The sequence below is a fragment of the Meriones unguiculatus genome, chromosome 4 (assembly GCF_030254825.1).
Source record: "Meriones unguiculatus strain TT.TT164.6M chromosome 4, Bangor_MerUng_6.1, whole genome shotgun sequence".
Classification (NCBI taxonomy): Eukaryota; Metazoa; Chordata; class Mammalia; order Rodentia; family Muridae; genus Meriones; species Meriones unguiculatus.
Window position 1 is genome coordinate 37,893,864 of NC_083352.1, and position 11,306 is coordinate 37,905,169.

The following is an 11,306-nucleotide window of genomic DNA, read 5'->3' on the forward strand; positions in this document are numbered from 1 at the left end:
TCTTTGTGTGTGAGGCATGCAACAGACTGTATGTACCCCATCTGCTGTTGCACCTGGGAAAGGCCTGTCTTTGCCAGAGATGGGTGTTGCATAACCCTGCATCTATCACAGCAAGTTTGTTTGTTTGTTTTTAAACCGCTTTTGCCTCAATCCCCAACTGGAAAGTAGAGATGACAACAGTATTTGCCTCTTAGGGTTGGTAGAGAATGAAATATGATTGAAATACAGTCAATACTCAGAAGATAATGCTTGCCACACAGTAAATTCAAGCAATATTCTTGTTATTTTATTACTCTTCAGTTAAGTTACACAGTCAGCTTTGCCAAGACTATCTAAACATTAACAGATAGTAAATACATTGAGAATGTCCTGAAAACTTTTAGAAGAGCAAGCTAATTTTTTTTCTTCTGAGAATGTTTAGCTTTATAGCAAAATGAACCCTGAACAGGACATGTTCCCATATTTTCTATACCCGCCTACATACAGAGCTTTCTCCACTACTCTGAAGACATTTCAGCCCGGGGATGACATTTCTCAGAGATGACGTAGATATTCTGAGCCGCAAATGGGAAGACCCTGCAAGGAACCGAGTGGCTGCGCAGCGACTCCGGTGGCTCCGTTATCTGCCCACGTGTCATCAACGCTGCTAATCTTTCAGTCATGCTTGGCACAGAACACTTCCACGTAGTGAACCGAGGTTTGTCGGTTCTTTCCGCATCTGACAGCTAACAGGGAGTAGAGTCATGTTAAAAAAAAAAAAAAGATTTGGGTTGGAGAGATGGTCAGCGGTTAAGAACGCTGGCTGCTCTTCCAGAGGACGGGGGCTCAATTCCCAGCACCTAAGTGGCAGCTCACGATGGTGTATAATTCCTGTTCCAGGGAATCCAACATCTTCACACAGACATGCATGCTGGCAAAATGCCAATGCACATAACTTTAAGAAAAAAAAAAAAGAAGAAGAAAATGAGTTTTGATAACTGGATTGGTCTACTGGCTGGTTTTGGTCAAGTTGACACAAGCTAGGGTCATCAGAGAGAAAGGAGCCTCTGTTGAGGACATGCCTCCATGAGATCCAGCTATAAGGCATTTTTCTCTATTAATGATCCATGGGGGAGGGCCCAGCCCATTGTGGGCGGTGCCATCCCTGAGCTGGTGGTCCTGGGTGCTATGAGAAAACACGCTGAGTAAGCCAGGGGGAAAAGCCAACAAGAAACACTCTTTCATAACCTCTGCATCAGCTCCTCCTCCAGGTTCCTGGCCTGCTTGGGTTCCTGTCCTGACTTCCTCCAGTGGTGACCAGTGATATGGATGTGTAAGCTGCAGAAACCCTTTCCTCCCCAACTTGCTGTTTGGTCATGGTGTTTCATTATAGCAATTAGACTCTGATTAAGACAGTTAGGGTAATAATTTAATAACGGGAGAGGTTCCCAAATGCAGGGATCCATAGGAGAGTTGCCTGGGTGCTGCCGGTAGTGGAGCCGGAGAACCTGGGGCATGGATAGCCCCAGCCAGTGGGTACCCTGCTTATAGAACTGTGTAGAAGGATCCGGGGAGGGAAGCAACTGGTTCAAAATGAAGGGCCACGAAGAGCCATTGTGGAGCCTGGGCTGCTGTTCCTTCATTGGAGTTATGCTCAGAGTTATCCCTGGGCAAAGCTGAAGGAAGCTAGGCTCTAGATGTTCTACTTTTAAATTTTTGAATCAATTTCAATTCCATCCACTTTGTACAGGACAAAAAAAATGTTAAGTGTTGAAATATCTGGGCTTAACATTTTTTTTTTTTTTTTTAATTTCCATGCAGTGAAATGAACTGGGGAGGCCTATGCATTTCATGAGTTTTAACACATGCATATGTTCCTGTAATCACAACCAGACAGGACACCTCCCCTCCCATGACCACCCCCCCACCCCCAACCCTTTATCTCCCCCCTCCCCACCCCCCACCTCCCACCCCCCCCACCCTCCACCCCCCGCTACACAAAATCCCTTCTCTACCTTCCTAATTTCTGTGACTCCATCACCAGAGACTGAGACGGGTCTGTTAACAACCTCTAGGGAGCTTGCAAAGACATAATTCCTCCTCCACCACTGTGTAGGGGATTTAGAGAGATTAACTAAACGCGGCATGGAAAGAAAAGGTAACAAATGCACAGGCTCTCCGGTCCCTGGAGGAGAAATCTGTCTTCTCCATCTTGGCAACTGGGACTTTCGCAACAGATCATAATAAAATTAAGCAGGGGGTACAGACCGGCGTGATTTACAGTGGAAAGGACAGAAATTGCTTGGGGTAAGAAAATAATGAATTCGACAGGTGCCGCAAGAGAGGTAAAAAGCAAAAGCTAGCATAGGCTTAGTAACTCGGATCGGGCCATGCAGATATGAGGTGGCAGAGCCAGGAATGTGAGCCGGGTAGATGCTTTCTCCTGGACTCCTGTGTGTTACAGTAAAACTGTAACACACAGAAACGCGTATTGTTTTTTTTACGTTTTCACACTGCACACGACAGTTCCGACACTTCACCTTCTTCACAAAAATAGAAGTTAGAACATTTTTGAAACGTGTTAGTAGCTTTTTCCCCCCCTAAGAATTAGGGAAAGGAAACCCCAAGGCCACACCCTTGGCAGAGGAATTATCAGCTGCGCAGTTGCTGCGGGAGGGAGGGTCGCTGTCTGGTGTTAAGGCCACTAGTAGGCTGCCCAGGCCTCAGTGGTTGCTCCCACATCCACACGCAAATAGGCAGTACTAACCGGATGCAGGGGTTACCAATCATAGCAACCACAGAAGCAAAGAGGGCATCATGACGTTGGGATGGAGACCAGCGTGCGTGTGTGTTTGGGAGGGCTAGCGCGAGGGAGAGTTAGAGAAAATAAACGTACGTCAAAGTACGTTGAGTAAAGTTAATAATTTTTCAAAGGCTAAATAAAAATGTTCAAATAAAAAATTAGGGTTACATTCCTTCCATTCTCTGCATCCCAGACAAATATTCGCTTGCTCAGTTAGGCCAAAATCAAAACTTCTAAGAGATCCCAAATAGGGCATTTGTCTTTTTTTTTTTTGGGGGGGGGGTCTCCGAGACAGAGTTTCTCTGTGTAACTTTGGCTGTGCTGGACTCACTTTGTAGACCAGGCTGCCCTTGAACTCACAGAGATCTGCCTGTCTCCACCTGCCTGAGTGCTAGGATTACAGGTGTGTGCCACTGATTTGCCTATTCTTATAACCAAATACAAAACATTGTGAAAAAGTCATTCTGTTGGTCTATATGACTTTTGCAATCATATTGCCTTTCAGTTCTAGAATATTTTTTTTTTATTTTATTCCACTTATGTTAGAATCAGCATTCCAAAATAAAGTTTTTAAAACAAGAGGCATTTAGAGATGTCTAGTTTCTAGTACCCACTTTGACCTGATTCTTTTCAGTCCTTCCCATTGACAATCACTTTATTTACTTTGTGTGTTTGTTTGTTTGTTTGTTTGTTTGTTTTTTAAATACGTATTTTAGTTTTGGGATGAAGCCATGTCTCAGCAACTAAAAGCCCTTGTTGCTCTTCCAGGGGACCCGAGTTTCATTCCCAGCACTCATAGGAGGCGGCCCGCAGCCACCTATATAGCTCCAGCTATAAGGAGCCAGTGCTTTTATTTTTGGCCTCCACAGGCCCCAGGCACATACTCACACAGAAAAACAAAATCTTTAATAATAACAGTATTTTTGCTTTAGGGTTTATATTATTTTACATGTGTGATTTTTTTTTTTTTTTTGTATCTGTGTGTGTTCACGGTGTGCATGTCTGATGCCCTCAGAGGTCAGATGGGGGTGTCAGATACTCTGGAAATGGAGTAACAGGCAGACGTGAACCACCGTGTGGGTGATGTGAACCGAAGCAGCCTCCTCTGCTCTTAACCACCGAGCTCCAAGCCCCTTGTTTTATTTACAGGTCGTGCTGGAGTTGCGTTGCTACCCTACTCAATTCATACCGTTTCCTGGAGGTCACACTGCAGTGGTGCCTGGAGCTAATCCTCACTCAGAGCACGACCATGAGAAGAAAACGGTGGAGTTCAGCAACCTGTGTAAAGCAAGTCTTCTGGCCATATGAAATCAAACCAGTAATCGGCACTGTATGTGGGAGGGAGGAAGGGGATACTAAAACTGAAAGCATAATTCAACGTATTAGAAAACATGAAAAAGAGAGAGAAAAATAAGACAAAAAGCTGAATCTTTACAAAGGTTGATAAAGGAGCCCTGCTATAGGTCCTACAGAATCAGACTCTTGTGGTTAGTTTTATGCCAGCACGCTGGATAACTTGGATGACCTGAATATGGTTCTCTCTTTCAGCTTCACACATGCTTCAGCTTGTTGTGGTCTTGAGCCTTGATTTTGGGGTGGAAAGGACATCAAGCCAGCATGTGCGTTTTAATCCCAAACCATAACAACCTTTATGCTCTTTATTACAGTCGTATAAATACTCCTTTTACCTTTTTGCAACAGCAGCAGAAACCCATAGAAGAACTCTTGCAGCTGGCTTCTTTCCAAGTGACTCCTCCCACCTCCCCCTCTGAGTGACTCCCTCCCTGACTTCATGTGTGTTAGTATCGAAGAATTTGTTTCTAAAATTAGGAATGGAGAAATGACGGGATGATACTCCTAAGGCTAAATGATAAGCAATGGAGACATTTGTCTTTTTTTTTTTTTACATTTTCTTTGGGATTCCTGTTTTAAAAAAAATAAAAAATTTTGATTTGTTCTTTGACAATTTCATACAACTATGTCAGGTATTTTGATAAGAATCATACCATCTCTCCTTCTCACTACCTCCTTTCCACTCCTGGAATTCTTCTCTTTAGTACATGCCCTTCCTACTATCAAGATTTTATAAACTCAAAAACAGGTATTTTTGTGTGTGTGTGTATGTGTTGCCTGCATGTGTGTCTGTGCTCCCCATGCATGCCTAGCCCCTCAAAGGCTGGGGGAGGGTGTTAGATCCCCTGGAATTGGAGTTGGACATGGTTGTGGGTTAGGGACCAAACTCAGATCTTCTGGAAGCATTCCCGGTGCTGTTAACCCCTTAGCCATCTCTCCAGCCCCTAAATTAGAACAAGACAAAACAGAGTATTTGTTTTTTAAGTTTATTCATGTGCATGTGTGTGTGGCTGTGTGAGTTTGTGTGCAGGTGCTCACAGAGGCCAGAAGAAAGCGTCATATGTCCTGGTCTTGGAGCTGCAGTCAGCTGTGAGAGCTGGAAGCCAAACTCAGAAATTTGGCAAGAACGGTAAGCATGGTTAACCAATGAGTCATCTCTCTGGCTCAAATTGAAGAATCAAATGTATATACCTCACTGAGTTTAATTAGGATTGCCTTCTTCCTATAGGGGTACAGGGGTACACATGCCAGCAATCCTAATTAAACTCAGTGAGTTATTGGCTCATGAGCACTACACCAGTAGCTAAAGCCCTGAAGAAAATGACTCCCTTTCCCAAGCAGCCATTAGGTAAGGATTGGCCCTCATGTGCCCTTCCTCCATCCATGCTGGAGTGTTCATGGGTTCTAGCTTGTGCATGTTACCACAGCTGCTGTGAATGTAACGGCCATTCAGAACGCAGCTTTCCACACACCCATCCTCATCCTCTCGCTTTTATATTTTCCTGCCTCCTCTTCTGTGATGTTTCCTGAGCCCTGGGAGAGAAGACAGTGGTATAGATGCCCCCCGTCTAGAGCCAACTACTCAATAGTCACTCACTCTCAGTCTTTTGACCAGTTATCTGTCTCTGTATTAATTGCTGCAAATTGAAGGAGGAAGCTTGTCGGGCCAAGGCTCAGAGTACCTCTAATCTTCTGAGTATTAACATGCATGTTTACAGGACAGTTTGAGAACCCTGTGTTCGTTTAACAAAATTATAGTAGTGTGTCCTTCCACCCCTAGCGTGCATGATGGCCTGAGCCATGGATTTTCAATCAGTGTTCCAGTGCCAAGAATGATATGGAAGAGGCCTCAGGTCTGATCAGAAAAGGGTTGGTGACTCACAAAACCTTCATGCCACTATTGCAACAGTGGGTGTGTCTTACGTGGGAGCTTAACTATTGTAACATGTGATGTCCACATATTAGTAAGACCATTGATGAATTTTCTCTGACAGTGGCCCGAATAACACTTTTGGGCACTATGAAAGCAGGAAAGACATTTATTTCCAGGTGAGTTCCAGCTTGATTTCCCTACTTCCTGCAACCAAAGTAACTGTATGGTGTCTTCCCATCCTACTCTGTAGCTCTGGTAGCTAATAAAGAGCAATTGCAATTGCAATAACAAGCGTTGTTTGGGGGGGGGCCTTGGGGGTCTCCCTGACTAACAACACACAGGGAGTTATCCTACACACCCAACACTGAGATTTTTAGTTGATAACACAGAGCTTGGGAGAGAAGTAATATTCGCCTATGCAGTATACTTCTGTTCAAATCACCTTTATTATTTTTTTTAAATTAATTTGAAGGGCTGAGAGGATGGCTCAGTAGTTAAGAGCAGCTGCTGTTCTTCAGAAGACCTGGGTTCAGTTCCCAGCATCCACATGGCAGCTTACAACCTCTGAAGGTACCAAGCCTGCACGTGAGGCACTGTCATACATGAAGGGAAAACATCCACAGACATAGAAATATAATTAAAACTTTTAAAAAGAAAATAAAATAGTTTACAAAGGAGAGGGTTTCCATAAGGCATTTCACCCATCCTTAACTATGTCAACTTTCCCCACCCACTTCTCTCTCCCAGCACAACCTCCATTTCTGCTTAAACTTCCCCCTTCTGCTTTCATATCACATGTAAACATGTTTCTTGAAAGACAAAAACTATTTAAGCTTATTCAAGAGGAAATGTGCAGTTTGAGCAGCCTTCAGTTAAACAAATCGAATGAAAGAAATTTGGTTTGTAGTTAAGGAAAAAAAACGACAACCTTTCCACAAAGAAGCTTCATGTCTATTTGAATTCAGTGTGAGTCTTACAAAGCATTAAAAAAAAAAAAGTAGTATGAATTACCTTGAAACTCTTCTAAAGAATGGGCCAACAATCTGATATTAAAACAAGACAAAGACATTCTTGGTGGGGGAAAACTTTACAGGTCTAGTGAAGACAGATCTTACCACTATGAAAAAAAAGATAATCCATTAACATGTCAAAGGAATGGTCTGTAATGAGTATGTAGAATTTATCTGAGGAAAAAAATGTTTCAGATCTTTAAAATGATTTTTAAGTCACACTAACATATGATTTAAAACTCCACAATTAATCTCAATAGATGTAGAAAAGATATTTGACAAAATGTCTCATTAATTTGTCATTTACATGAGGGAGAGATAGTGTCCATAATCTTAATTTTTAAAATCTATGAATAACCTTCAGGTAACTACAAACAAAACTGTGAAAGATTCAATGTGACATTTCTCTCTCTGTGGGTGTGTGTGTGCGCACACACATATGTAAAGGGTCAGAAGACAATGTCATGTGTCTACCACTCTCGTCAAGCTGTCCACCTGATTTGGAGATCTGGCCTCTCCCTGGCCTAGAGCTAACCTAGTAGGCTAGGCTGATTGTCAGTAAGCTTCAGCAATCTTCCTGTTGCTAGCTCAAGGATTACAAGCAAGTGCCATCTCACCTGACAATTTTCCACGCGTGCTGGGTATCAAACTAGGGTCTTTATGTTTGCAGTGCCAACATTTCCCCAACTGACCTCCCCACAGCCCTCTCAATTCCTTCTCTTTCAGGATGCTGACAGGGGGAGGGTGTCAGTTCCCACCATTTCTATCTAGTATTGTCCTCATGATCCTGTCCGGTGTCCTATAGCATGAGAATTATATAGAGCACACAGAGACCTGAAAAGAAACAGTACTGTCCTAAGCATAGATTGCAGGATCATAAAAATTTGCAAATAATCCACAAAGAAAGCTACCAAGTTTCCATATTTAAGGCTCATGGAGGTAACTGATTGCTGAAATTAAAATATTTTGCAATATCACAAGTGAAATATTGTGGTTGGAGGGATGATGGTTCAATGGTTAAAAACAAGTGTGGCTCTTGAAGAGGATCTGAGTTCAGTTCCCAGAACTGACCCATCTAGGGTTTTGCACAACCGCCTGTAACTCCAGCTCAGAAGATTCTGACTCCCCTGGACTCCGAGCAGTGGGTTTGGAGGAGACCTTTGCCTAGTAGAACTGATAAAGGAATCTCGGGCAGAATGTGGAGCTCCCCAAATCAGGAAACAGAAAATAAAACACCAGTTTAGAAACACAGCACTAGTGAAAGGAGGGAACAACAACCCACCTACAAAACCTTTGATTCTAAAATTACCCTGCCTAAAGAAGTGCAGGGATGAAGAGGGAACAAAGATTGAGGGAATGTGCAGCCAATAATTGGCCCAACCTGAGTCCCACCCCATGGTAGACAGCCAGCCCCTGACACTAATGATGATTGCTCTGCTCTGCTCTGCTCTGCTCTGCTCTGCTCTGCTCTGCTCTGCTCTGCTTGCAGACAGAAGCCCAACTTGACTGTCATCTGAGAGGCTCCAGCCAGCAGTGGATTGAGACAGATCTGGGACTTGCAGGCAAGCATGGGGCAGAGCTCCGGGGATCCTGAGGAAATGTTGGGGAAAAGATGGAAGGACCTGGAGGGGACAGGAACCTCAGAAGAAGACCAACAGAGACAACTAACCCAGACACATGGGGGCTTACAGAGACTGAGACATCAACTGAGGAGAGAGCATGCTCTGGACCGAGGCCCCCTGCAAACATGTGGCCAGTGGGCTGCTTGGCCTTCATATGGGTCGCCTGGTGAGTAGAAGTGGGGGGAAGGAGCTGTTCCTGACATGGGCTCTATGGCCTGCTTTTGGATCACTTCCCCCTGGCAGGGCTGCCTTGCCTGGCCTCAGGGGATGAGGATATGGTCTGTCCTGATGTGACTAGATGTACTGGGGAGGGTTGATATGGGGGGGGAGGGGAACTCCCTTTTTCTGGGGGAAAAGGGAGAGGGGAAGGGGGAAGGAAGAGAAGGGTGGACTGAGAGGAGAGGAGGGAGGAGGCACCCTTGGGATGTGAAGTAAATAAACTGAAATTTAAAAACAACGAAAAAGAAGAAGAAGAAGAAAAAAGCCCGAGACACTCATCTAAGGAAGACAAATAGCAAATGAGCGCATGAACTAGATGAGTAACGGCCTTGGTCCCCAGTCGAAACTGTAAGGAGGTATCGCTTTGTGTCTCAGCCTGGCTAAAATTAGAGCACCAGTGCCTACGGTTGGCACACAGCACCTGCGACTCCTTCACTGCTGGCTTGTATGCAAAATTATATAGCCACTTGGAAGATGGTTTGACACATTCTTTTTTTTAAAAAAAATTGTGCTGTGTGTGTGTGCATGGGTGTGTATGCGTGTGTATGCGTGTGTGTGTGTGTGTGTGTGTGTGTGTGTGTGTGTGTGTGTGTAGGTTAGAAAGCAACTTTGTGGAGTGGTTCTTTTTTGGCACCTTTACACAGGTCCTGGGTCACAGTGCTTTCAGAATGAGCACCTTTAGCCACCGAGCAAGCTAGTTGGCACCTTCTTTTCTGGGTGTGCGTGTGCACCCATGGACGCAGAGGCCATAAACCAACATTGGGTGCCTTTCTCGGTTATTCGTCACCTTATTGTTTTGAGACAGTCTCTACCAAACCTGGCAGGATAATTAGCTTCAGAGATTGATTCTCTCGTCTCTGTCCCTCCCCCTCCCCGGTGCTGGAGTTGTAGACACGCATCATACACGTGCAGCTTTTACATGGGTGCTGGGTTCAAACTCATCTTCTCATGCTTTCACAGAAAGCACTTTATCAACAGCCATCTCCCCAGGTCCCAGTTTGACAGACTCCTGCAAAATCAAGTGTATATGCTTTCTCTTTATGACCTATATCCCATTCTTGCATTTTTACCTAAGAGAAAGAACATGCATTCATATGCAACCTATACACAAACCTTTCTGGCAGCTTCATTCACAGCAGCTCCAAACTGGAAATCAATATAATGCCTATCATCTAAAGGACCTGCAAACAGACATATCTGTGCAAAGATATACAGGTGAATTAGTGACAAAAGGGATCGAAGTATTGATACTCAGAACAACCTGTATGAAATAATAATAATAAAAAAAGTATGCTGAGTTAAAGCAGACAGAAGCAAAGATTATACAGTTTGAGTCTATCTATGCTGTGTGCTTTAGGTTTGGTTTTTCAAGATTTGTTTTAATGTGGGCCAGGATCAGTGGCAAATATCTTTAATCCTAGCACTTGGGAGGCAGAGGTAGTTGGATCTTTATGAAGGGAAGGCCAGCCTGATGTATGTAGCACAGGGTAGCCAAGCAAGTGGTGCTTAAAAGAGGCAGACCTTATGTTTGTATGCTGCCTTTATAAATTTGACTTTAGAACTAGAATACAGATCTTTTTAAAAAGCACTAAAAAGAAAGAGTGAAGACAGAGAGCAGGAAGATAAGGTTCAGGCTAGGGCAGGGGTCATTAAAATCAAAGACACAGGATTTAAATATCTGCATTCAAACTTGAGGCTGACTTTTGCTTTGCTGTGTAATCTTAGGGACAGTATCTAACCTGTGAAATTCTGTCTTTTCAAATTTAAAAGGAGCACAGTGATGTCACTGACCATCTCTCCTGCACCTTGATAAAGCAAAGGGAGTCGCTAATTATCGCGTTGTTTGGGTTTTATTCGGAAGTAGAAGCTATAGGCTGCCATGTTTGTTTGCTGGTGGAAGTAAGGGAGCAGAAGGAGGCAAAGATGACTCTCCGTTCCTGAGGACGGAGAAACACCAGGGGACAGAAGGATCTGAGGGGCAAACCTTGGGTTTGGGTCCAAACATGCTGAGATTAAAGAGCTGCTTTGAGTAGCACGTTGGCGAACCTTTTGCCGAGAATTGCATATAGGCATCAGGAACCGTTTAGAGCAGGAGGCTGTTTCTTAGACTGATCAAAGATTTAGAGCAAAGGAATGAAAAATCAAGCCTACCACTTGGGATGTAAATTGTGTTTTTAATTTGGGCTCACAGTAAATACATGCTTCTGCCTTTCCACTAATAGACTAGACTAGTGATTAATTTTATTGGGTTGCTATCCAAGCCAAACAGTCAGCCCTTCATACCCACAGGCCCCCACATCTGCAAACCCTGCTATCTGGGAGCTGAGGAATGTTCTAAAGAAAGAGATGCTAGCTTGTTGCTGCTGTGTACTATGTGTTCGGGCCTACGGTGGCCGCATCTGTTCGGAGCGTGTCATTATTCCCTACACAGTAGCAACAGCTGTTTC